Below are 27,247 nucleotides of genomic sequence, written 5' to 3'. Positions count from 1 at the left end.
GGCCCACTTCCCCAGCAGATAAAGGTCCTGCTGCAATTTCTGATAACCTTTCTCATTGTCCATGATACCGCCTATTTTAGTTTCATTAGCAAACACACTAGATAACAAACAGTAATGGACCCAACAATGACCCCTGAGGTACTCCATTAGTCATAGGCCTCCAGTCCGAAAGCATCCTTCTACTATTACCCTCTGCTTCCTACTATCAAGGAGGAGAAAGTGAGGACTGCAGACTCTGGAGATCAGAGCTGAAAATGTGTTGCTGGAAAAGTGCAGCAGGTCAGGCAGCATCCAAGGAACAGGAGAATCGGCGTTTCAGGCATAAGCCCTTCTTCAGGAATGAGGAAAGTGTATCCAGCAGGCTAAGATCAAAGGTAGGGAGGAGGGACTTGGGGGAGGGGCGTTGGAAATGCGATAGGTGGAAGGAGGTCAAGGTGAGGGTGATAGGCCGGAGTGGGGTGAGGGCAGAGAGGTCCGGAAGAAGATTGTAGGTTAGGAAGGCGGTGCTGAGTTCGAGAGATTTGACTGAGACAAGGTGGGGGGAGGGGAAATGAGGAAACTGGAGAAATCTGAGTTCATTCCTTGTGGTTAGAGGGTTCCTAGGCAGAAGATGAGGCGCTCTTCCTCCAACCGTCGTGTTGCTATGGTCTGGCGATGGAGGAGTCCAAGGACCTGCATGTCCTTGGTGGAGTGGGAGGGGGAGTTGAAGTGTTGAGCCACAGGGTGGAACTTGCGGAACGTTTCAGAGAATACCTCTGGGACACCTGGACCAACCAACCCAACCACCCCGTGGTTCAACACTTTAACTCCCCCTCCCACTCCACCAAGGACATGCAGGTCCTTGGACTCCTCCATCGCCAGACCATGGCAACACGACGGTTGGAGGAAGAGCGCCTCATCTTCTGCCTAGGAACCCTCTAACCACAAGGGATGAACTCAGATTTCTCCAGATTCCTCATTTCCCCTCCCCCCACCTTGTCTCAGTCCCAACCCTCGAACTCAGCACCACCTTCCTGACCTGCAATCTTCTTCCGGACCTCTCCGCCCCCACCCCACTCCGGCCTATCACCCTCACCTTGACCTCCTTCCACCTATCGCATTTCTAACGCCCCTCCCCTAAGTCCCTTCTCCCTATCTTTTATCTTAGCCTGCTGGACACACTTACCTCATTCCTGAAGAAGGGCTTATGCCCGAAACGTCGATTCTCCTGTTCCTTGGATGCTGCCTGACCTGCTGCGCTTTTCCAGCAACACATTTTCAGCTTTCTACTATCAAGCCAATTGTGTATTCAAAATGCCAGCTCCCTCTGGATTCCATGCGTTCTCACCTTCCAGAGCAGCCCTGCTATGTGGAACCTTATCAAAGGCCTTACTCAAATTCCTAGAGACTACATCTACCACCCTGCCCTCGTCAACTTTACTGGTCACTTCATCAAAGAACTCTAACAAATTTGTGAGGCATGATCTCCCATGCACAGCCATACTAACTATTCCTACTCAAACCTTGTCTTTCCAAATGCACTCGTATCTTATCTCAGAATCTTCTCAAGTAACTTACCTAACTTATCAGATGATAGGTTTACTGGTCTATATTTCCAATGTTTCTCTTTGCAGCCCGTCTTGAATAAGGGCAGAACATTTGCTACCCTCCAGTTTTCCAGGACCTCACCTGTGGCTAACGATGATGCAAACATGTTAGCCAGCCTCTCCCAAACCCCCGCCAAATTTCTTCTCTAGCCTCTTGCATGGTTCTTGAATATATCTGGTCAGGACCAGGAGATTTATCCACCTTCATATATTCTGATACATCCAACACCTCCTTTACTGTGATATGAACTGTCCCCAAGATATGACCACTAACTTCCCCAAGTTCCCAAGTCTTCATGTCATTCACCATGGTAAACACAAAGAACAAGTATTCAGTGAGGACTTTTCCCATCTCCTGAACCATTATTGGCTGAGTTCTTATTCTGAAAATCTGACCCTGTAATTATAGACTGATAAGTTAATCTTCAATTAGAATATAATCGCCATTCCTTCAGTGTTATCTGGTTAAGATTCTGAAATTCCATTCCTAACAGCAGATGCACTACAATGGTTCAAGAAGGCAGCTCACTACTCTCTTCACAAGGGCAATTATAGATGGGCAATAAATGCTGGCCCAGCCAATACACCAACATCCCACGAGAGAGTTAAAAAGGAAAATAAAAATTCTTACTGTGATTGTCTGGTGCTCTGGTCTGACCATAACTGGTGAACTGTGTATTGGTCTTTTTACTGAAGTAAGGAATTGTTAGCTTTGGAGGGAATGCAACAGATTGTTCATGAGGTTAGTTTATAGAATAAATAAATGTCTTCTGAGGAGATATTGAATAGACTAGGTCGACAGATCCTGGAATTTAGAAAAATGAAAGGTGACCTCATAAAATTGCAGAGGGGCTTGACAAAGTGGATGTTTCCTGTAACCTAGCAGTCCACAACTACAGGGTCAGAATAAAGACTCAGCCAATAATGGCAGAGATCAGCAAAAACTTCTCAATTCCAAAAGTTGTCCAGGTTTTGAATTCTCAACTGGCTGTTTAGAAGAGACACTTTGAAGTTCCGTGTTAGGAACTGCTCTTATTTCCTGTGCTGGTTAACACAAGAACATTGCTGGAGATTGAGGAGGAGTGAGAAGCCCATGACTCATTCAGGTAATAACAAGCAGCATGAAGAGAATGCAATCTGCTTTGTTGACAGATGATATCTTTATCTTTTCTCCATTATGGATGTCAGCCTCTGCATCTTTGCCTGGCAGCGCACGCAAGTTTGCCCACTGGTGATATATGCAGTAAATTACTTCAGGAGGGCTTGACAGAGAAAGAAGACCCATTTTGCAATTTTAGTTCTGTTAAAAATGTGCCAATTTTATATTAAATATGCCATCTGGTGAGACCAAAAATAGCTGTCATTAATATTTAAATCCCAGATTAAGAGCTGCACAATTTATGAACTAGCTATTAGCTGTCATTAGAAATTTTTTTCCTATTACAGAAAGTAAATCACACAAGACAGAACTTAGTAAAAGATTTATGAGTCAAAGAATTACAAACTTCACTTCTTTTTGTTAGGCAGTAGGAATTAAAAGTAACGTAGACTTCTTCTACATGATCAATGTTGTGATGATATGGTCACTTTAACAAGGTTATTTTATCCTTGGGGATTTTTAAATATGAGATCCTAAAGCCAGAGGTGCTGAAATGTCTGTAAAAACCTGAGTTTAACAATGGCAGGGGAATGGCAGTTCTCCCAGTTCAGCTTTTTTCTAGTTTGGTTCAGTTGCAGCAGAAAACTGCTGCAGTCCAGAGAAAGGTTCCATGCTTCAGCAGATGATCCCTGGATGACGTTTCATCTGAATTCTCTCCTGCCTGTAAGAACCGGTGTTTAAATTTACCTTTTGCCAAGGAGTGTGTTTATGGGATATTATGGGAATTGGAACAGCTCCTTAGTTAAGTTACTGTATCAAGTCAGTTAAGTTTTCCCATAGCTATGCTATTCTAAATTCTGTTTTCTTTTGTTTGTGTTTCAACTGTAGTGTTTAAATTAATTCTGTTTGCTTAAAGCCAAGTGGTTTTACTAGTTGCACCACACCTGGAAAATCCACTTCATGCATGCCTTTAAAATAAGAAAAGGTTAGTTTGTCGATTACCATCTGAAAATATTTTCAGGGGGTTGAGCCTAGGAATTAAGTAATTGGAGGGTGGAGGGGCATTGAGCCAGTGAGGTGTGGGAGGGGGAGTCGCAAACATGAGGGAAGGAGCAGTGAGGCTTGGGAGATGGGGGAGAGGGCAGTGTGTCAGTGAGGGTGGGATTGATGGGGGCAAGGGAGGGACAGCATGGTTGTAGAGGAAATGGGCTCATGTAGGGTGAGAGAAATGGGGAAAGAGGCAGTGCACCACGGAGCTGGTTTGGGAATGTTCCACCTTCCAGTAGTAGTGTCTCACCATTTGGGATGGCCATTCATAGATTCATACAGTGGCAATAAGGCCGCATGGCTCATCAAGTCTGCACTAACATAACTGTCACTAAAAGTGTGTTAATCCCAATTTCCTGCATTTGTCCCATATATGATATTTAAAGTACATATCCAAATTCATATTTTTAAAGATTATAAGGTTTCAGGTAGTGCATTCCAGATTCTCACCACATGTTGAGTGAAAAAGATTTTTCCCTAATCCTGTCCCTTACCCTAAAACTATGCCTCTCGGGACTGATGCTTCAATGTAGGGAAACAACTGCTCTTTATTCATCCTGTCCATAACCCTCATAATCTTATTCACCTCAATCATGCTGCCCCACCCCATCCCCACCTTAGTCTTCGCTGTGCTAAAGAAAACAATCCAAGTATATCTAACCTATTCTAATAGTTCAATTTCACCATCCTAGACAACATCCTAGTGAATCTCCTCTTTACCCTCCCTAGTGTTGTCACATCCTATCTGTAGTGAGGTGGCTAGAAGTGCGCAAAGTACTCTAGCTGTGGCCTGAACAATTCTCTGTACAACGCCAGCATTAACTCCTTGCTCTTATATGCTATGCCACAACTGATGAAACCGAGTGTCCAATATGCCTTCTTAAACGTCCTGCCAACTTCAAGAATCTGTGATTAATTACCACAAAATCCCTCTGTTTTTCTAAGCTGCCCTGTGTCCTCAACAAAGAGGATTGATGAGGGCAGAGCGGTAGATGTGATCTATATGAACTTCAATAAAGGCATTCGACAAGGTTCCCCGTGGGAGACTGATTAGCAAGGTTAGATCTCATAGAATACAGGGGGATCTAGCCATGTGGATACAGAACTGGCTCAAAGTGTAGAAGACAGAAGGTGGTGGTGGACGGTTGTTTTTCAGACTGGAGGCCTGTGACCAGTGGAGTGCCACAAGGATCGGTGCTGGGTCCTTTACTTTTTGTCATTTACGTAAATGATTTAGATGTGAGCATAAGAGGTACAGTTAGTAAGTTTGCAGATGACACCAAAGTTGGAGGTGTAGTGGACAATGACGGGGGTTACCTCAGATTACAACAGGACCTTGACCAGATGGGACAATGGGCTGAGAAGTGGCAGATGAAATTTAATTCAGATAAATGCGAGGTGCTGCATTTTGGGAAAGCAAATCTTAGCAGGACATATACACTTAATAGTAACGTCCTAGGGAGTGTTGCTGAACAAAGAGACCTTGGAGTGCAGGTTCATAGCTCCTTGAAAGTGAAGTCGCAGGTAGATAGGATAGTGAAGTAGACATTTGGTATGCTTTCCTTTATAGGTCATAGTATTGAGATGGGATGTCATGTTGCGGCTGTCCAGGACATTGATTACGAATATTGCGTGCAATTCTGGTCTCCTTCCTATCAGAAAGATGTTGTGAAACTTGAAATGGTTCAGAAAATAAGCTGCCAGAGGAAGTGGTGGAGGCCGGTACAATTGCAACATTTAAAAGGTATCTGGATGGGTATATGAAGAGGAAGGATATGGGCCAGGTGTTGGCAGGTGGAACTAGTTTGGGTTGGGATATCTGGTCGCCATGGACGAGTAGGACTGGAGGGTCTGTTTCCGTGCTGTACATCTCGACTCTAAAATAAAAGATTTACAAGGATATTGCCAGGGTTGGAGGATTTGAGCTATGGGGAGAGGCCGGACAGGCTGGGGCTGTTACCCCTGGAGGCTGAGGGGTGACCTTATAGAGGTTTACAAAATTACGAGGGGCATGATAAGGTAAATAGACAAAGTCTTTTCCCTGGGTTGGGGAGTCCAGAATTAGAGGGCATAGGTTTAGGGTGAGAGGGGAAAGATATAAAAGAGACCTACGGGGCAACTTTTTCACACAAAGGGTGGTACGTGTATGGAATGAGCTGCCAGAGGAAGTGGTGGAAGCTGGTACAATTGCGACATTTAAGAGGCATTTGGATGGGTATAGGAATAGGAAGGGTTTGGAGGGATATGGGCGAGGTGCTGGCAGGTGGGACTAGACTGGCTTGGGATATCTGGGTGGCATGGACGGATTGGACGGAAGGGTCTGTTTCCATGCTGTACATTTCTATGGCTCTATGAAACACCACCCCCCCAACTTGTATCTTCTTCCAAATTGCATCACTTGCCACTTATCAGGGTTAAATACCATCTGCCACTGCTCTACCCATCTGACCAACACATCTATATCTTCCAGTAACCTCCAATCATCTTCTTCACGATTACCTGTTGTACCAATCTTGGTGTTGTATACAAATTTGTTTAACATTACCCAATATTTTTATCATATCATTTATGTATATAACAACAATATTCGTAGAATCATAGAATCCCTACTGTGTGGAAACAGGCCCTTCGGCCCAACAAGCCCACACCGACCTTCTGAGAGTAACCCACCCAAACCCATTCCTCTCCTACTCTACCTTTCCCCTGACTAATGCACCTAACCTACACACCCCAATACACTATTGGTAATTTTGCATGGCCAATTCACCTAACCTGCACATCTTTAGATTGTGGGAGGGAACCAGAGCACCTGGAGAAAACCCATGCAGACATGGGAGAACGTGCCAACTCCACACAGACAATCACGCGAGGCTGGGCAGCACTGTGCCTCACAGCACCAGGGACCTGGGTTTGATTCCACCTCGGACGACTGTCTGGAGTTTGCACATTCTCCCTGTGTCTGCGTGGGTTTTCTCCAGGTGCTCCCGTTTCCTCCCATAATCTAAAGATGTGCAGGTTTGGTGAACTAACCGTGCTAAATTGTCCCTGGTGTTCAGGGATATGTAGGTTAGGTGCATTAGTCAGGAGTAAATGCAGGGTAATAGGTCTGGGTGGGTTACTCTTTGGAGGGTCGGTGTGGACTTGTTGGGCTGAAGGGCCGTTTCTATAATATAGGGATTCTGATTCTAATTCGACAACAATAAGGGTCCCAAAACTGATCCTTGTGGCACACTGTTAGACAATCAAACAACTTCTACCACTACCCTTTGTGTCCTACCACTAAGCCAGTTTCTGATCCATCTCATCAAACTTTGTTCAATTCCATGGACTTTAACCTTCTCATTCAGTCCCCCATACGGGACCTTGATAAAAGCATTGCTAAAATCCATGAAAACTCCATCAACTGAACTTGCTCATCCACATACTTGATCACGTTTTCAAAACATTCGAACAAATTTGTTAGGCATGACCTCCCACTGTCAAAGCCATGCTGACTATCCCTAATTAACGTATTCCTTTTCTCCATCATAATTTTCTCCAATAGTTTTCACACTACTGACACAAGACTTACTGGTGTGTAATTTCCTGGTTCATCTCTACCACCCCCTGTTAAAACGTGGAACCAATTAGCCATCCTCCAGTCCTCTGGCACTTCCCATGTGACCAGATTAGCCAGGTTTGTGTCATAGCTCTTGCAATTTCCTACATTGCCTCCCACAGAAGCCTGGGATGCAATTCATTCAGGCCTGGGAATTTGTCTGATTTTAAGTCCGACAAAGCTTCCAATATCTCCCCATTTCCCATGTCAAACTGTAAAAATTCCTCAATGTCCCTTTTCCTGAATTCTGTACCTATGTTCTCCTTTTCCTGGAGTGAAGAGCAAACAGAAGTACTCATTCAATAGCTTTCCAATATCCAAAAGAACTGTGGATGTTGTATATCAAAGACAAAAACAGCAATTGCCAGAAAATCTCAGCAGGTTTAGCAGCATCTGTGAAAAAAAACCAGAGTTAACATTTCAAGTCAAGTTCTGAGGAAGTCGCCTCAGGCGATTCTCTGTGTGGAGTTTGCACATGCTCCCCGTGACTGTGTGGGTTTCCTCCGGGTGCTCCGGTTTCCTCCCACAATCCAAAAACGTGCAGGTTAGGTGGATTGGCCATGCTAAATTGCCCATAGTGTGAGGGGTAAATGTAGGGGTGGGTTGCGCTTCGGCGGGTCGGTGTGGACTTGTTGGGCCGAAGGGCCTGTTTCCACACTGTAAGTAATCTAATCTAATCTATAAAAAAAAGAGTCACTTGATCAGAATTATTAATTCTGATTTCTCTCCACTGATGTTGTCAGACCTGCTGAGGCCGTCTAACAATTTTATTTTCGACCCTTCCAATATCCTGTGGCTTCACACACAGGTTGCCCTCTTGGTCCCTAATGGACTCTGTTCTTTCCCTAGTTAACTTCTTTCCTTTAATTTATTGATAAAGTATTTTAGGATCCCATTTGCAAGTCACAGAGATGTACAGCATAGAAACGGGCCCTCCGGTCCAACTCATCCAAGCTGACCAGATATCCTAAATTAATTTAGTCCCATTTGCCAGCACATGGCCCATATCCTCTAAACCTTCCCTATTCATTTACCCATCCAGACACCTTTTAAATGTTGTAAATTGTACCACTTCCTCTGGCACCTCATTCCATACATGCACCACCCTTTACGCCAAATAGTTGCCCCTTAGTTCCCTTTTAATCTTTCCCCGCTCACCCTAAATCTATGCCTCTAGCTTTGGACTCCACTGACCCAGTGAAAAGACTTTGTATATTTACCCTATCCATGTCTCTCGTGATTTTATAAACCTCTAAGTTCACCTCTCAGCCTCTGATGCTCCAGGGAAAACAGCCTGTTCAGCCTCTCCCGATAGCTCAAATCCTCCAACCCTGGCAACATCCTTGTAAATCTTTTCTGAACCCCTTTAAGTTTTACAACATCCTTCCTATTGGAGGGAGATGACAATTGCACACAACATTCCAAAAGTGGCCTAACCAATGTCCTGTACAGCCACAACATGACCTCCCAACTCCTGCACTCAATACCCTGACCAATAAAGGAAAGCATGCCAAATGCCTTCTTCACTATCCTATCTACCGGAGATTCTACTTTCAAGGAGCTATGAACCTGCACTCCAAGGTCTCTTTGTTCAGCAACATTCCCAGGACCTTACCATTAAGTGTATAAGTCTGCCCTGATTTGCCATTCCAAAATGCAGCACCTCACATTTATCTAAATTAAACTCCACGGCCCATTGGCTTATCTGATCAGGATTCCATTGTACTGTTCACTACACCTCCAATTTTGGTGTTATCTGCAAACGTACTAACTATAACTCTTGTATATACATCCAAATCATTTACATAAATGATGAAAAGCAATGGACCTAGCACCAATCCTTGTGGCACACCACTGGTCACAGGCCCCCAGTCTGAAAGACAATTTTTGACCACTACCCTCTGTCTTCTATCTTCAAGCCAGTTCTGTATCCAAATGGCTTGTTCTCCCCGTATTTCACGTGATCTAACCTTGCTAACCAGTCTCCCACGAGGAACCTTGTTGAACACCTTAAAAAATTCCATATAGATCATGTCCACCACTCTGCTCTCATCAATCCTTTTTGTTACTTCTTCAAAACACTCAATCTAATTAGTGAGACATGATTTCCCATGCACAAAGCCATGTTGACTATTCCTAATCAGTCCTTGCCAATACAAATACATTTAAATCCTGTCCCTCAGGATTCCCTCCAACAACTTACTCACCACTGATGTCAGGCACACCAGTCTATAGTTCCCTGTTTTTTCCTTACCACCTTTCCTAAATAGTGGCACCACTGTAGTCAAACTCCAGTCTTCCAGCACCTCATCTGTGACTACTGATGATCCAAATATCTCAGTAAGGGGCCCTGCATTCACATCCCTAGCTTCCCAAAGAGTCCTACGGTACACCTGGTCAGATCCTAGAGATTTATCCACCTTAATGCATTTTAAGACATCTAGCACTACCCCCTCTGTAATATGGACATTTTTCAAGATGTCACCATCTATTTCCTTACATTATGTAGCTTCCATGTCCTTTTCCACAGTAAACACTGATGCAAAATTCTCCTTTATATCTCCCCCATCCACTGCAGTTCCACACATAGGCTGCCTTGCTGATCTTTGTGGGATACTATTCTCCCCTTAATTACCTTTTTATCCTTAATGTATTTATAAAGTCCCTTGGGGTGCTCCTTAATCCTGTTTGCCAAAGCTATCTCATGTCTCATTTTTGTTCTCCTGATTTCCCTCTTCAGTATACTCCTATTGTCTTTATATTCTTCTAAGGATTCACTCGATCTCTGTTGTGTATACCTGACAAATGCTTCCTTCTTTTTCTAAACCAAAACCTCAATTTCTTTCGTCATCCAGCATTCTCGACACCTACCAGCCTTGCCTTTCACCCTAACAGGAACATACTGTCTCTGGACTCTTGTTATCTCATTTTTGAAGGCTGCTCATTTTCCAGCTGTCCCTTCACCTGTGAATATTCACCCTCATTCAACTTTTGAAAATTCTTGCCTAATAATGTCAAAATTGGCTTTCCTTCAATTTAAAACTTTAACTTTTAGATCCTGTCTATCCTTTTCCATCACGAGGTTAAAACGAATAAAGTTATGGTCACTGGCCCCATAGTGCTCCCCCACTGACAACTCAGTCATTTGCCCTGCCTTATTTTACAGGAGTAGCTCAAGTTTTGCAGCTTCTCTAGAAAGTACATCTGCAGAAGTGGATTTACAAAATAGCTACAGGACTGTGAGAGCTAAACAAAGTCAATAAAAAAATTCAGCACAGCTTGTTCCGACAAACAATCGGTCTTTATTGACAATAGAACTGCATGCAGATGGCTAAACCTGAAAGACAGAGAGAGAGTTGCTCTCAGCTTCTCTCACAAGTTCACACTTACAGACAGAAAAGCAGGAACCTTTATACTCAAAACTTATCAATAGCTATCATTAATTATCACAGGAGTTTGTCATCTATTAGACCAATACATTTAAATATGATCTGTGTTATTACTTCCCATGTTTGTCATGTTGACTTCCCAAATCTTGTGTTACTTACATCATCCCAAAACCTAGTCCTTGTTGGGTGCTCAGAGGTTTTATGATTGTCCTTATTTAGGCTTAGTTAGTATTCCAGAAGTAATATGGAGCCAATTAATCAAGCTCTGACAAGGTTTACCAAGGTCAAAGAATTTACGTGGACTTAGCCTGCATCATGTCCTGCTGAGGTTAGTAAAAGGCTTTGACCTTTGCTATAATATAAACTTGCATTGTGTTACAACCAGGGGTTGGCCAGTTTTCCCATCATACAACTATCTATTTCACACAATTCCACACATCCACATACTGAACAAGAACATTTTCTTGTACGCAACAAACAAATTCGATTAGATTAGATTAGATTAGATTAGTTTACAGTGTGGAAACAGGCCCTTCGGCCCAACAAGTCCACACCGACCCGCCGAAGCGAAACCCACCCACACCCCTACATTTACCCCTTACCTAACACTATGGGCAATTTAGTATGGCCAATTCACCTGACCCTGCACATCTTTTGACTGTGGGAGGAAACCGGAGCACCCGGAGGAAACCCACGCAGACACAGGGAGAACGTGCAAACTCCACACAGTCAGTCGCCTGAGGCGGGAATTGAACCCAGGTCTCTGGCGCTGTGAGGCAGCAGTGCTAACCACTGTGCCACCGTGCCGCCCTCTCCATCTAAACCCTTAACATTACGGCAATCCCAGTCTATGCTTGGAAAATTAAAATTCCCTACCATTACCACCCTATTATTCTTACAGATAACTGAGATCTCCTTACAAATTTGGTTCTCAATTTCCCACTGACCATGGCGGGGGGGAGGAAGGGTGGAGTGCTATAGTACAATCCCAATAAGATGGTCATCTCTTTCTTATTTTTTAGTTCCACCCAAGTGACATACCCAAGTATTCCCAAGAATATCCTCAAGTACAACCGTAATGTTATCCCTTATCAAAAATGCCACTCCCACTCCTCGCTTGCCCCCCCTTTCTATTCCTCCTAGAGCATTTGTATGCTAGAACATTAAGCTTTCCATCCCTGAGCCACATTTCTGTAATTGCTATGATATTCCAATCCCATATTTCCAACCATGTTATGAGTTCATCTGCTTTCCCTGTTAGGCCTTTTGCATTGAAACAAATGCAGTTTAATTTATCACAACTCGTCCACGCCGACCAGATATCCCAACTCAATCTAGTCCCAATCTAGGCCCATATCCCTCCAAACCCTTCCTATTCATATACCCATCCAGATGCCTTTTAAATATTGCAATTATACTAGCCTCCACCACTTCCTCTGGCAGCTCATTCCATACACGTACCACTCTCTGCGTGAAAATGTTGCCCCGTAGGTCTCTTTTATATCTTTTCCCCCCCTCACTTTAAACCTATGCCCTCAATTCTAGACTCCCCCACTCCAGGAAAAAAGACTTTATCTATTTATCCTATCCATGCCCCTCATAATTTTGTAAACCTCTATAAGGTCACCCCTCAGCCTTTGATGCTCCAGGAAAAACAGCCCCAGCCTGTTCAGCCTCTCCCCATAGCTCAAGTCCTCCAACCCTGGCAACACTCTGTAAATCTTTTCTGAACCCTTTCAAGTTTCACAACATCTTTCTGATAGGAAGGAGACCAGAATTGCACGCAATATTCCAACAGTGGCCTAACCAATGTCCTGTACAGCCGCAACATGACCTCCCAACTCCTGTACTCAATACTCTGACCAATAAATGAAAGCATACCAAACACCTCCTTCACTATCCTATTTACCTGCGACTCCACTTTCAAGGAGCTATGAGCTTGCACTCCAAGGTCTCTTTGTTCAACAAGACTCCCAGTGCTACGAGCTCGTGAGGGCAGGAAAACGAGGATAGAGCAGATGAATGCATGGCTGAAGAGCTGGTATATGGGAGAAAGATTCACATTTTTGGATCATTGGAATCTCTTTTGGGGTAGAATTGACCTGTACAAGAAGGATGGATTGCAATAAAGGAAATAAAGGAAAGCATACCAAATGCCTTCTTCACTATCCTATCTATCTGTGACTCGACTGTGTTCAGCAACACTTCCTAGGACCTTACCATTAAGTGTAGAAATCCTGCTAAGATTTGCTTTCCCAAAATGCAGCACCTCGTGTATATCTAAACTAAACTCCAGCTGCCACTTCTCAGCCCATTGACCCATCTGATTAGGATCCCATTGTACTGTGAGGTAACCATCTTCACTGTTCACTACACCTCCAATTTTGGTGTCATCTGCAAACCTACTAACTATGCCTCTTGTGCTCACATCCAAATCATTTATATAAATGATGAAAAGTAGTGGATCCAGCACCGATCCTTGTGGCACTCCACTGGTCACAGGCTTCCAGTCTGAAAAGCAGCTCTCCACCACCACCCTCTGTCTTCTACCTTTGAGACAGTTCTGTATCCAAATGGTTAGTTCTCCCTGTATTCCATGAGATCTAACCCTGCTAACCAGTCTCCCATGGGAACGTGGTCGAACGCCTTACTGAAGTCCATATAGATTACGTCTTCCGCTCTGCCCTCATCAATCCTCTTTGCTACTTCTTCAAAAAACACAATCAATTTGTGAGACATGATTTCCCATGCACAAAGCCATGCTGACTATCTCTAATCAGTCCTTGCCTTTCGACATAATTGTACATCCTGTCCATCAGGATTCCCTCCAACAACTTGCCCACCACTGACGTCAGGCTCACTGGTCTATCGTCCCCTGGCTTGTCCTTACCACCTTTCTTAAACAGTGCCATCACATTAGCCAACCTTCCAGCACCTCACCTGTGACTATCGATGATACAAACATCTCAGCAAGAGTCCCAGTAATCACTTCCCTAGCTTCTCACAGAGTTCTAGGGTGCACCTGATCAGGTCAGTCTCAGACCAATCTCTGTTGTCACTATCTCCCTGGGTCTCACTTCCTCACCCTTACTAGTTTAAATCCACCCAAGCAGCTTTAGCAAATCTCCCTGTGAATTCATCCCTTTCTAGTTCAAGTGCAATCCGACGTGCATGTACAGGTCACCTCTACCCGAGAAGAGATACCAATGATCCAGAAATGTGAACCCTTCTCCCCTGCACCAGCTCTTAGCCATGCATTCATCTGCTCTATCCTCCTATTCCTACCCTCACTGGCACGCAGCACCAGGTGCAATCCAGATATTACTACCCTCAAGGGCCTCCTTTTTAAATCCCTGCCTAACTTCCTATATTCTCCCTTCAGAATCTCATCCTTTTTTCTTCCTACATCGTTAGTTCCAATGTGTACAAGAACTCATGCTGATCCCACGTCCCTTTGAGAATATTTTGCACTGTCTCCAAGATATACTTGATCCTGGCATGTATTGATTTAAAAAATTCCTCTGAATATATTTCAAGAAATCTGCTTCCTCTAAAACTTTAACTATGACTATTCTATGTTGGAAACTTTAAAATCGCCTAGTACAATTACCTGATTATTACTCTTACATACCTCTGTGAACTGTCTACATATTTGCTCCTCTATTTCCCGCTGACTCTTTGCGGGCCTATAATAGACACCCAGCAAAGTAGCTGCTCCCTTAACATTCCCAAGTCCTATCCAAAAAAAGCTTTGTTTGAGGACTCTTCCAAAGTATCATCTCTCCTTATTGAAGTAATTGACTCCTTTACTAATAGTGCTATACCATCACCATCCTTTTTACACCCTCCTTTTATATCACCTAAAGATCATATACTCTGAAATGTTGAGTTGTCAGTCCAGCCCTTCCCTCAACCAGGTTTCTCTGATGGCAACAGTATCACACTTCCATGTGTCAATTCACACTATTAACGCATCAGTCTTATCTATTATACTCCTAGTATTAAAATTAAGACCATCCAGACTTGCTTTACTCTCTTGACACTCAACATAGATGAACTCACTCTGATTTGCTTCCTTGATCGTCGCATAATGTGTCTCTGCTTCAATGATATTCTGCATCCCTTCATCCTGCCAGATTTAGTTTACACTCCTCCTAACAGCACTAACAAACTTGCCTGCAAAGATATTGGTCTCAATGTGGTTCAGGTGCATCACATTTGTACATGTCCCAGCTTCCCCACTGTTGCTGGAGAACACTAATGTGGGCCATGAAAGAGGACCTCCTGCTGTGAACCCACTGTGAGGCAACAGAATTTACCTTGGCAAAAATGAGGATTGCAGATGCTGGAAATCAGAGTCTAGCTTAGAGTGGTTATGGAAAAGCACAGCAGGTCAGGCAGCATCCGAGGAGCAGGAAAATCGACGTTTCGGACAAGAGCCCTTCATCAGGAATGAAGTCTGGCATTTTCATATTTGACAGAGTGTCCTTCTGATGCCAACAGAACACTTGATAACATGGTTTGGGAAGCTGCCCTTAATCTTCATAACCTGCCATCTAGTTGATGGCTATGTCACTGACGTTTCTACCTTCTTGCTTCCCAGTTCATCTCCAGGGGTCCGGTTAAATCCAGCTCATTGTCTCATTCAGAAAATACTATCACAAGGTAGCAAGCATTGGTCCCTCCAACACTGACTTTGAGAAAATATTATTCTGTGAATATTATTTCATCAATAGACAATTGAACCAAATCCACACATATGTTATGGAATAAATATGTCCAGTGATGAGTTGAGGAATGTGTGTCAGTTTCTAAGCATGGGCAATGTTTAAACAACTGATAGCAGGTTCAGATTTAGTGCTTTTGAGAATTTATTCTCTTAACTCTTGTCTCTCGAACCCATTGAAACTGATTCAAATATGAATGTATATAATCAATTGATTAGAATTGATCCATTCTCCATGGTAGATCACTAGTCTGAAACCTGAAAGAGGTCCAGTCTTCCAGAGCCTTGCAGATGTGTACCCACTCACACTTGCTCTTTGGAGCAGTAAAGCACCACCTTCAAACAAACCTGCTGGTTAATTTGTAGTTGGTAGCAGGAAACACAATGGGGAATGGAGCATTAATTTGTGCAGTCTCAGCTGGATTCTATTTGTAGGTTTGCACATAGTTGTCTTTTCTGTTGTCAATGTGGTTGACTCTGAACAGCCCTCTAGGGATGGGTAATAAATACTGGCCTAGCCAGTGACACCCTCATCCCATGAATGAATAAAACAAAATGTGTAACTAAATTGTCAGGACTTATACATTGTGTAATCCATATTCAGAATTGGAATTCAACATTTTGGGATTGCTCATTAGCTAATTTCAAAGATAATTTTACAACACATTAGAAATCCACTTTCCGCCGCTGTCCCCACTGATCACCACACTCACCTTCACCATTCTGTGTGCAACACAACTTAAAAAAACACAGGGGTAAAGTTCAGGAACTGCAAGGGATGCCAGTTCAAACTCAGGTTTGCAAGTTTATTCCATGTGAGCCTAAACTCACATTTGAAAATGACCTCTGAGTCTTAAAAGGCAATGATGTATTTTATAATTTTTAAAACTTAAATTATTAACTCTCAATTTTTTCACCAAATATTGTTCATCAGGCGTTAATGTCCCATTGTGAAGCTTTGTTTGCAACGTTTTCTGAAACATATCTTTTTCTTGTTGATAATGTTAACATAATGGCTGATCATTTTAAAAGTATTTACTAATACAGTAAAATAAAATAGCCTCAATTGAAAGAGAGAAACCAAATAGATGCATGAACTATGTTATCAGGAAGGTAAGTTCTAGATAGGCCTATGAAGGTGAAGAAAAACATGTAAATTCACAGAAGCAGATAATATTTATCCAAGGTTACCAAGAGGGACTCAGAAAAAGATTTGTAAAATACTGAGAACCCTAACGAGAAAGTGACTGAATACTGAAGAGCTCCTACTGGATTGGAAACAAAGCAATGCATTGTCAATGTTTAAAAGATTTGGATAAATTGGTCTGGTGGTCCAAGTAGTACAGATTAAATTTACATATGAAGGAAGAGGAAGAAGATGTTAGGAAAAATAGGCCCTCAGAAAGGAATGAGTTAAAATGTATTTTGGAATTGATAGTTTCTGGTGAAAGCTCAGGTGGAGCATTGCACACCATCATGCAGAATAGATATTAAGTAATTTAGGTTGAAATCTCACTGTGCAATTATGAAATTGAAACCACTTTAATCAGCAACTCAAGTAGCAATTTACATTTTATCTTCAAAAATGCTGACCTACTTTGTTTCAGAAATGAATCTAAAATAAGCATGCATTATGTCTTTGGAGTCATAGTGTCAAAGACATATACAGCACAGAAAAGACCCTTCCATCCAACTCATCCTTGCCAACCAGATGTCCTAACTTAATCTAGTCCCATTTGCCAGTCTTTGGCCTATCTCCCTCTAAATCCTTCTTATTCATATACTTATCCAGATGCCTTTTAAATGTTGTAATTGTACCAGACTCCACCACCTCCCCTTGCAGCTCATTCCATACATGCACCATCCTCCGTGTGAATAAGTTGCCCCTTTGGTCTCTTTTAATTTTTTTCCCTCTCAACTTAAACCTATGCCCTCTAGTTTTAGGCTCCTCTACTCTGGAAAAAATACTTTGTCTATTCCATAAGAAATAGGAGCGGAAGTAAGGCCATTCGGCCCATCGAGTCCACTCCACCATTCAATCATGGCTGATGGGCATTTCAACTCCACTTACCCGCATTCTCCCCATAGCCCTTAATTCCTTGTGACATCAAGAATTTATCAATCTCTGCCTTGAAGACATTTAGCGTCCCAGCCTCCACTGCACTCTGTGGCAATGAATTCCACAGGCCCACCACTCTCTGGCTGAAGACATGTCTCTGCATTTCTGTTCTGAATTTACCCCCTCTAATTCTAAGGCTGTGTTCACGGGTCCTAGTCTCCTCGCCTAACGGAAACAATTTCCTAGCATCCACCCTCTCCAAGCCATGTATTATTCACCCTATCATGCCCTTCATGATATTATAAATCTCTCTAAGGTTACCTCTCAGCCTCCAATGCTCCAGAAAAAATAGCCCAGGCCTATTCAGTCTCTCCCTTAGCTCAAGTCCTCCAATACTGGCAACATTCCTATATATCTTTTCTTAACCCTTCTAAGTTGCACAATATCTTTCTTACAGTAGGGAAACCAGAATTGAAGGCAGTTTTCTGAAAATCAGCTAACCAATAACTTGTACAGCTGCAACATGATCTCCCGACGCTTATGCTCAATGCACTCACCAATAAAAACAAGTGTACCAAATGCCTCCTTCACTATCCTGTCAATCTAGGACTCCATTTTCAAGGAACTATGAACCGGCATCCTCTGGGTGGGTTTCCTCTGGGTGGTCTGGTTTCCTCCCACAATCCAAAGATGTGTAGATTAGCTGAATTGACCATGCCAAATTGTCCAAAGTGGTCAGGTTAGGTGCATTAGTTAGGGGTAAATGTACAGTAATAGGGTAGGGGAATGGATCTGGCTGGGTTACCTTTTGGAGGGTCCTCGGTGCGAACTTGTTGGGCCAAATGACCTGTTTCCACACTGTAGGGATTTTATAATTCTATGATGATATCCTTCACCTGGGTGAATACTGATGCAATTTACTCATTTAACATCTCACCCACATCCCCTGCCTCCAAGCACAAGTTCCCTTCATTATCCTTGAGTGGTCCTATCTTCTTCCTGCTTATCTTCTTGTTTTTCATGTATGTATAGAATACCTTTAGATTCTCTTTAACCCTACTTGCTAAGGTAATTTCATGGTCCCTTCTTGTTCTCCTAATTCATGGCTTGAGTTCTTTCTGCTTTCTTTATATTCCTCATAGGCCATGAGGAATCAAATTACTGAGACACACTTTCCCACACACAAAACCATGTTGACAATTCCTAATCAGACCTTGCATTTCCAAATATATGAACTCCCCAGAATCCTCCAACAGTTAACCCACCCACTGACATCAAGTTCACAATTTCATCGTTCCCTGGCTTTTCCTTACATCTTTTACAAATAATGATATCACGTTGGCCAACCTCCAGGCTTCTGACACCTCACCTGTGGCTATTGATACAAATATCTCAGCAATAGGCCCAACAAACACTTCCCTAGCTTCCCACAAAGTTCTGGGGCACATCAGATCACCTTCTGGGGATTTATCTACCTTTATGCGTTTTAAGACATCCATGACCTCCTCCTAAGTAATAAACAATATCAAGATCTTACTATTTATTTTCCCAAGTTCTCGAGCTTCCATACCTTCTCCACAGTAAACACTGACGTTGAATACTCATTTAGTATCTCACCCATCTCCTGCAGTTTCACAAATAGGCAGCTTTGCTGATCTTTAAGCAGCTTTATTCTCTCCCTCATTACTCTTTTATCCTTAATGTACTTCTAGTATGTCTTTGGATTCTGCTTAATCCTATTTACCAAAGCTATCTCATGTCCCCTTTTTGCCCTCCTGATTTCCCTCTTGAGTGTACTCCTATTGCCCTTACACTTTCCGAGGGATTCACTTGATTCTTGCTGTCTATACCTGACATAGGTTTCTTCTTTTTCTTGACCAAAGCCTCAATTTTTTCTAGTCATGAGCATTCCCTATACCTATCAGCCTTACCCCAATAGGAATGTACTGTCTCTGGACTCTCATCTCATTTTTGAAGGCTTCTCAATTTCCAGCTATCCCTTAACCTGTGAATGTCTACTCCCAATCACCTTTTGAAAGCTTTTGCCAAAGTAGTTTAAATTCTTGGAAGTAGCTTCAGCAAATCCCCCTGCCAGTATATTAGTCCCCTTCTAGTTCAGGTGCAATCTGTCCTTCTTATCCAGGTCACTTTTACTCCAGAGAAGATTCCAATGATCGAATAACGTGTATCCTTCTTCCCTGCACCAGCTCCTCATCCACACATTCATCTGCTCTATCCTCCAATTCCTACTCTCACCAGCATGTGAGTAATCCATATATTACTATCTTCGAAGACGTGTTTTTTACCTCCTTCCTAATTTCCTATATTGTTTCCTCAGGACCTTATCCTTTTCTCTTTTTATGTCGTTGGCACCAATGTGTACAACCTTCTGTTGGTCACTCTCCCCTTTGATAATATTCCGCACCCTGTCCGAGACATCCTTGACCCTGTCACCAGGGAGGCAACACACCATTCTGATGCCTTGTTGTCAGCCACAGAAATCTCTGTCTATGCCTCTGACTAGACAGTCCCATATCACAATCAATCACTTAGAACCTGACATTCTCCTCATTACAGTAGAGCCAGTCTCAGTACTAGGAACCTGGTTGTGATAACATAAATCAATAAAGCCTCCAAAATTCTAACAGCCAACAAGAAAACTGTGGACACTAAATTCTAAGGAATATCTTGATAACATCTGTATATTTTTAAATTAAACCGTTAATGTTACTATTGTTCCACCAAGAAAGCAGGATGCCATTTATTTGGTTATCTGTGAAAACATGCCCTTACAAATGACATATGAAATTTGGAGTTGCTTGATTCTTAACTGCTCAATGCCAGGCAAGCTACTCAGCTCAAGGGCAATTAGATATGGGAAGCAAATGTTGACCTCATCAGTGATACCTATATTGAAAGAAACTATACATTTTTATTGCATAAAATGTACCTTGAATAAAAATGGCACAGTGTCCTTTAAAAATGCATTTGTTGAAACCGCATGTTCCAAAAGCACGTCTTTATCAATTTGTTAAAATGTTATTATTTATAGAAAGATATTTCTTGCTTGTGTGTAAAACAAAGGGCTGTTTCAGGTCTATAAAGTACATTGTTTATTCTTGAACATAAACCAGCATCTCTCATTCCCAAATCTGTTAGTTTAAATGTACTTTAAATTAGCCAGTTATGTTGAAGAAAGTGAAAGAAACACCAGAATCAAAAACTCCCAGTGCAGCTTGAACTATCAGATTCCATTATTTTAAAAAATAAAGTTCAATTTCAAAACTGAAAGTTAAGTGAAAATAAATGGAAACATTGTAATAATAGTAACTACTGTTAATAGAGATAAGCTGTGTAGATTAATGGATTTTTGAAAAGATCCTGGACAGATTTGCTGGTGTAAAACAAGCCAATGCCTCCAAAGAGCTATCTACACAAATAAAGCAAGAGGGTTGAGAAACTAGTAATTACAGTGGGTAATTACAGTTCAAAGGGTAGCATATGTTTATTTAATAAGTTCAGAGCTGAAGTGGGTAAACTTAAATAATGGCTGGGAGAAAGTGAGGACTGCAGATGCTGGAGATCAGACTCAAGAGTGTGGTGCTGTAAAAGCACAGCAGGTCGGACAGCATCCGAGAAGCAGGAGAATTGACGTTTTGGGCAAGAGTCCTTCATCAGGAATCCAGTCTCATTCCTGATGAAGGGTTCTTGCCCGAAATATCGATTCTCCTGCTCCCTTAATAATGGCTGACCCATCGCTGAACAATTAGCCTACAGTTAACTTAATAAGGGATTTATTTACATTATGTTGTTCTCAAATCAAAGAAGCTGATGATGGTACAAAGCAGGACAGGCGCATGCAAAGTCTGAGGGATGGGCATGGGGTTAATTGTTCAGCATTAAGCTTTTAAAAATTAATTAAGCCTTCCATATAAAGTTTCCAACATTATTTACTTGTTAATTCACATCATTAAGGAGAAAGTGAGGTCTGCAGATGCTGGAGATCAGAGCCGAAAATGTGTTGCTGGAAAAGCGCAGCAGGTCAGGCAGCATCCAGGAAACAGGAGAATCGACGTTTCGGGCATAACCCCTTTCCTGAAGAAGGGCTTATGCCCGAAACGTCGATTCTCCTGTTCCCTGGATGCTGCCTGACCTGCTGCCCAATTCACATCATTAGCCAATGATTAACAGTGGAATAATCCCAGAGTAAATTTCTACATAGGATGTCAAGCCCAAGTCCCACAGGCAAGGTCTACCTCAGCATTTGCAGCTGTTACATGCAGGGCATTAGCTGGGCTACACTCTGGAAAGGCAGCACTGGTGTTCAATGAGATGCTATGGAAGTCAGAGGATTTGTTTATTTCCTTGTAAAGCCATTAATGATCTTGTGTCATGATCTGAAAAACATCAGTAAATTCTTCACTATTATGGACTAAGATTAATTTTTTAACTGAGATCACTAAAAACAAATTAATTAGTCTCATTTGGATTTGTGAGTTCTTAGTAAGTAAAAAAGGTTACCTGTTTTTCTTACATGACTGCAGTGGCCGTGGAGTCATTTATTATCTGCATTCGGAATGTTGCTAAGAAAGATGTTAAGGTATTCTACAAATTCAAATCTTCCATCTCGGCATCAAATGTCAGTTTGCACAGTAACAGTGCCAACTCTCAATTCAATTTACTTTGAATTATTCATTTTTGGCTGTCATAACACTTCCTCTTTTGATGTATGAGCCCCGATCAACATGCTTGACTTCACTTCTTCATTTAAAATAAAACACAATGGACTTAATTGACACATCTGGTGATGTCTCACCACTCCAACAGTCAGAAGTTTCAATGCTTTAATCTTTGTTTTTGTAATAATCAGTAGAAATTATATATATCCAACATGCTTTTCAACTCATTAATCTTAAAAGTTTTCATCAAAAGCAATCAGAAAACCCTCAGTGCAAATGAGAACACAGGCATTGATCTCTCAGTCAGCTTTCAAATTAGTACTTAATTCCCTGTGGGATTCCAAGTGTTAACTCTGAGAATGCGGTCACTTTCTTACCTTTCCGGGCAATTTTCATATTAGTTTTGTTTGTTGTTCTACTTTTATCGCTGCAATTCTGCTTTTCCTAAATCTTAGCTTTCAACTAGATGTCATGGCAAGGAAAGAGGCCACTGATGACTACATGCTCAAGTTATAGAAGGAGTTGTAGGGCAAATGTACACCCTCAGCTCCTCCTTTAATTAAAGATCTTGTGTCATGATCTGAAAAACACCAGTGACTTCTTCACTATTAGAACATAGAACATAGAACAGTACAGCACAGAACAGGCCCTTCAGCCCACGATGTTGTGCCGACCACTGATCCTCATGTATGCACCCTCAAATTTCTGTGACCATATGTAAGTCGAGGAGTGTCTTAAATGTCCCCAATGACCCTGCCTCCACAACTGCTGCTGGCAAAGCATTCCATGCTCTCACAACTCTCTGTGTAAATAACCTGCCTCTGACATCCCCTCTATACTTTCCTGCAACCAGCTTAAAACTATGACCCCTCGTGTTAGTCATTTCTGTCCTGGGAAATAGTCTCTGGCTATCGACTTTATCTATGCCTCACATTATCTTGTATACCTAAATTAAGTCCCCTCTTCTCCTCCTTTTCTCCAATGAAAAAAGTCCGAGCTCAGTCAACCTCTCCTTATAAGTTAAGCCCTCCAGTTCAGGCAGCATCCTGGTAAACCTCCTCTGAACCCACTCCAAAGCATCCACATCTTTCTTATAATAGGGTGACCAGAATTGGACACAGTATTCCAAGTGCGGTCTAACCAAAGTTTTATAGAGCTGCAACAAGGTCTCACGACTCCTAAACTCAATACCCCTGTTAATGAAAGCCAAAACACCATATGCTTTCTTAACAACCCTGTCCACTTGGGTGGCCATTTTAAGGGATCCATGTACCTACACCCCAAGATCCCTCTATTCCTCCATACTACCAAGAATCCTATCCTTAATCCTGTACTCAGCTTTCAAATTCGACCTTCCAAAATGCATCACCTCGCATTTATCCAGGTTGAACTCCATCTGCCACCTCTCAGCCCATCTCTGCATCCTGTCAATGTCCCGCTGCAGCCTACAACAGCCCTCTATACTGTCAACGACACCTCCAACCTTTGTGCCATCTGCAAACTTGCTGACCCATCCTTCAATCCCCTCATCCAAGTCATTAATTAAAAATTACAAACAATAGAAGCCCAAGGACAGAGCCCTGTGGAACACCACTCACTACAGACTTCCAGGCAGAATATTTTCTTTCTACTACCACTCGCTGTCTTCTGTTGGCCAGCCAATTCTGTATCCAGACTGCTATTTTCCCCTGAATCCCATTCCTCCTGACCTTCTGAATGAGCCATATTATGGACCACTTGTAGATCCACGTATCACTCGTGTAATAGTTAATTTCTTCATTTCAAGTATTAGCCTCACATTGTCCCCACTGGACAGTTCAACCTCTAACTTACAGCTGCTTTGCTGTTAACACTCATAATGAATCATTCATCCACTCCACTCCTATTACACCCAAGGGAAACAGTAAGACAATAAGAATCGGTTTTGTACCTTTCTCTCCTCCTCTAAAGATCCATTGTTTCTTTAAAATAGACTATACTTGTTTATAAATTTCTAATTCGCTAAGGAAGAAAATTCAATTTAATTTGATTATCTATCTTTCTCAAATGTTCTTTAAATTAGAATATCTGATTTTTGCAACACCAGAACACTTGCAAGCAGAAAAAATAGAATTAGGTTTCAGGTTGGCTATTCAGCCCCTCACGACTACTTCACTATTCATTAAGATGATGGTTGATGTAATTGCGGTCTCACTGCCATTTTCCCCGTGACTGTTGAGTCCCTTGTCAATCAAAACTCTATCTAATTATCCTTGAATACATTCAGTGATTCTGCCTCCACTGCTCTCTGGTGAAGAGAATTCTTCGAACTCTGATTGAAAAAACAGAATTCCTAACCTATGTAATAAATCAGACACAATTTGCAAACCATATCCTCTAGTTCTAGACACCCCCAAGAGGAGAAACATCCTTGCAACATCTAAACTCTGAAGTCCCTCAAGATTATTCTGAAATTATCACTGAATCCAAAATGTTAACTCTGATTTTTCTCCACAGATGCTGCCAGACCTGCTGAGATCTTCCAGCAATTTCTGTTCTTGTTTCAGATTTCCAGTGTCTGCACTTTTTTCAGTTTTTCCCTCAAGATCCTTGCTTGTTTCAATATTCTTATTCTTCTTAACTTCAATGGTTGTAGACCCAATCCACTCAACCTTCCTCATAAAAGAACCTCTTCATCCCAAAGGTCAGTTGAATGAACTTTCTCTGAAAGCTTTTAATGAGTTTTTTTCCTTTCTAAAGTAAGATGCTGAAATATGCCATAGTATTCAGTACTGGGGTCTCACTGAGGCACTGAGCAGATGTAGCACATTTGTCCATTTTAATACTTCCCCTTGCAATAAAGACCAGTCTGATATTTATCTTCCGAATCACACTCAGTACATACATATTGCCATTTTGTGATTCATATACCTGACAACCAGATCCTTCTGTATCATGGAATTCTTCAATATCTCTCCTGTATTTTGTTCTTCCTGCCAAAGTGGACAAGTTCAAATTTTCTGACATTACATGACACCTGCCTTTTTTTCCTTCTAACTTAACCAATCTAAACCCCGATGTATTCCTATTCATGTCCTCTTGATGTTATGTTCTAAGTATATTCAAGAAATTGATTGATAAAATTTTAGATACTAAAGCCATGAAAAGATATGGAGAGAAAGCAGGAACATGGTGTTGAGATAGAATATCAGCCATGATCATTTGAATAGTGCAAAGGGCTAAATGGCTTATTCCTGTTCCTGGTTACTTACTGGCTAATTTCGCACATACTCTCAGTCCCTCCATTCAAGCCATTGATATAGATGATAAGTAGTTGATCTCCAAAACTGTGGCATTTCATCGGATATAGCTTTTCAAACTGAAAATAACTCACTTATGTTGACTCACTGCTTCTTAATCTTTTAATTAATCTGCTAACTAATCTAACATCCATGCTGATAAATTAATCCTGCAATAAGAGCTCTTAGGTTGTGTATCACACTTAGACTTAGTGGCGCCACCTCTGCATCCCCCCACCCCCCCAAACTATTTAGTATAAAGCCTTCTCAACTCACCATAAAACTAAACCCAATGGTACAGTTCCCACTTTTCTCCAATTTGCCAATGTGCCATGAATCAAACCCCATGACTCCCACACCTGCATGAGTTATTCATTTAACTTTCTAGTCTTAATTCACCAATGATTCAGACAGTAACTCATTGTTATCTTTGTGGCTTTCTTTACTAATTTAGCAATGAGCTGCTCACAGTCCTGGGACAGAAAATCTTTCTGAGACTTAGTTATGTTTTTGGCACCCACAAGGACAATCTTAACTGGATCCTCCTTCTCCCACAAAAAATTCCACTCCAACACTGTGCAGATATTCTAATGTTAGCATGGATGTAGGAAATTTGCTTTTGGTCGCAGAAAACGTTGTCTATTCCCCTGACTATACAGTGCCCCAAACCACACCAATCTTATTAACTCCCCCCACTTGAACCTGCAGCATTGTCAGTTCACTTATCCACACTGCAATCCCCATTCCCTTCCACCCAAATTGCAAGAAACCCAAATTAGTTGGACAATTGAAACAGCTCAATTCCCCCAGTGATACCGCTGCATTGACATACTTACCTCATTTCCAGTCATATTCTCTGTCACTGTTTGTCAAATTCAAAGTATTTCACCTAAATGCTGCAACTGCCTCCTGGAACAAAGCAACCATGTCACTTTTCCCATCTCTGGTGTATCATAACATCCAAAACACAGACAATAAGACTGTAAATTATAGGAGCAGAATGAGGCCATTCAGCCCATCAAGTTTTCTCTGCCACAAGACTATGGCTGATATGTTTCTCAACCCCATTCTGCTGTCTTCTCCCCATAATCCTTAATCTCCTTACCAATCGAGAACCTATCTACTTCTGTCTTAAATACAGACAATTACTTGGCCTCCACAGCCCTCTGTGGCAATGCGTTCCACAGATAAACCATCTACTGGCTGATGAAATTCCTCCTCACCTCAGTTCTGAAGGATCATCCCTTCATCCTGAGGCTGTGCCCTTTGATCCTAATCTCTCCTACTAATGGAAACATCTTCTCCACAACCAGTCTATCCAGGCCTCTCAGTATTCTATACATTTCTATACATTTTCCCTTCATCCTTCAAAACTCCATCAAATATATCCTATGGTCATCAACTGCTCCTTATATGGCAAACCCTTCATCCCCAGGATCATTCTTATCAACTTCCGCTGGGGCCCTTCCAATTCCAGCACATCCTGCCTTAGATACAGGACCAAACTGCTCACAAATCCAGTTTGATCGGAGCCTTATTCAGCATCAGCAGTACATCTCTGTTGTTATATTCTAAAAATCGTGAAATGAGTGTGAACATTGCATTTGTCTTCCCAACTGAACCCACATGTTAATCTTAAGAGAATCCTGAACCAGAACCCCCAAGTTCCTTTGTGCTTAAGATTTTCGAAGCTTTTCCCAATTTAGAATATAGTCCATGCCTGTATTCTTCCCATTGAAGTGCATGACCTCACACTTTCCCAGATCCAGGATTCTGGCTCATCAAC

At 42.0% G+C, this 27,247-nt stretch overlaps 1 protein-coding gene across 43 annotated transcripts in view; it reads right to left on the bottom strand.

Annotated features, from left to right (window-relative positions):
* rims2a (regulating synaptic membrane exocytosis 2a) overlaps positions 1 to 27,247 on the bottom strand; it is a 1,173,408-nt gene that overhangs the window by 147,046 nt on the left and 999,115 nt on the right. The window lies entirely within an intron of this gene.

Source organism: Chiloscyllium plagiosum, unplaced genomic scaffold, assembly GCF_037043375.1.
Source record: "Chiloscyllium plagiosum isolate Xiang-an unplaced genomic scaffold, Cpla_swu_hap1 HiC_scaffold_4, whole genome shotgun sequence".
Taxonomy (NCBI): domain Eukaryota; kingdom Metazoa; phylum Chordata; class Chondrichthyes; order Orectolobiformes; family Hemiscylliidae; genus Chiloscyllium; species Chiloscyllium plagiosum.
This window is presented reverse-complemented; position numbering and strand designations above follow the sequence as displayed.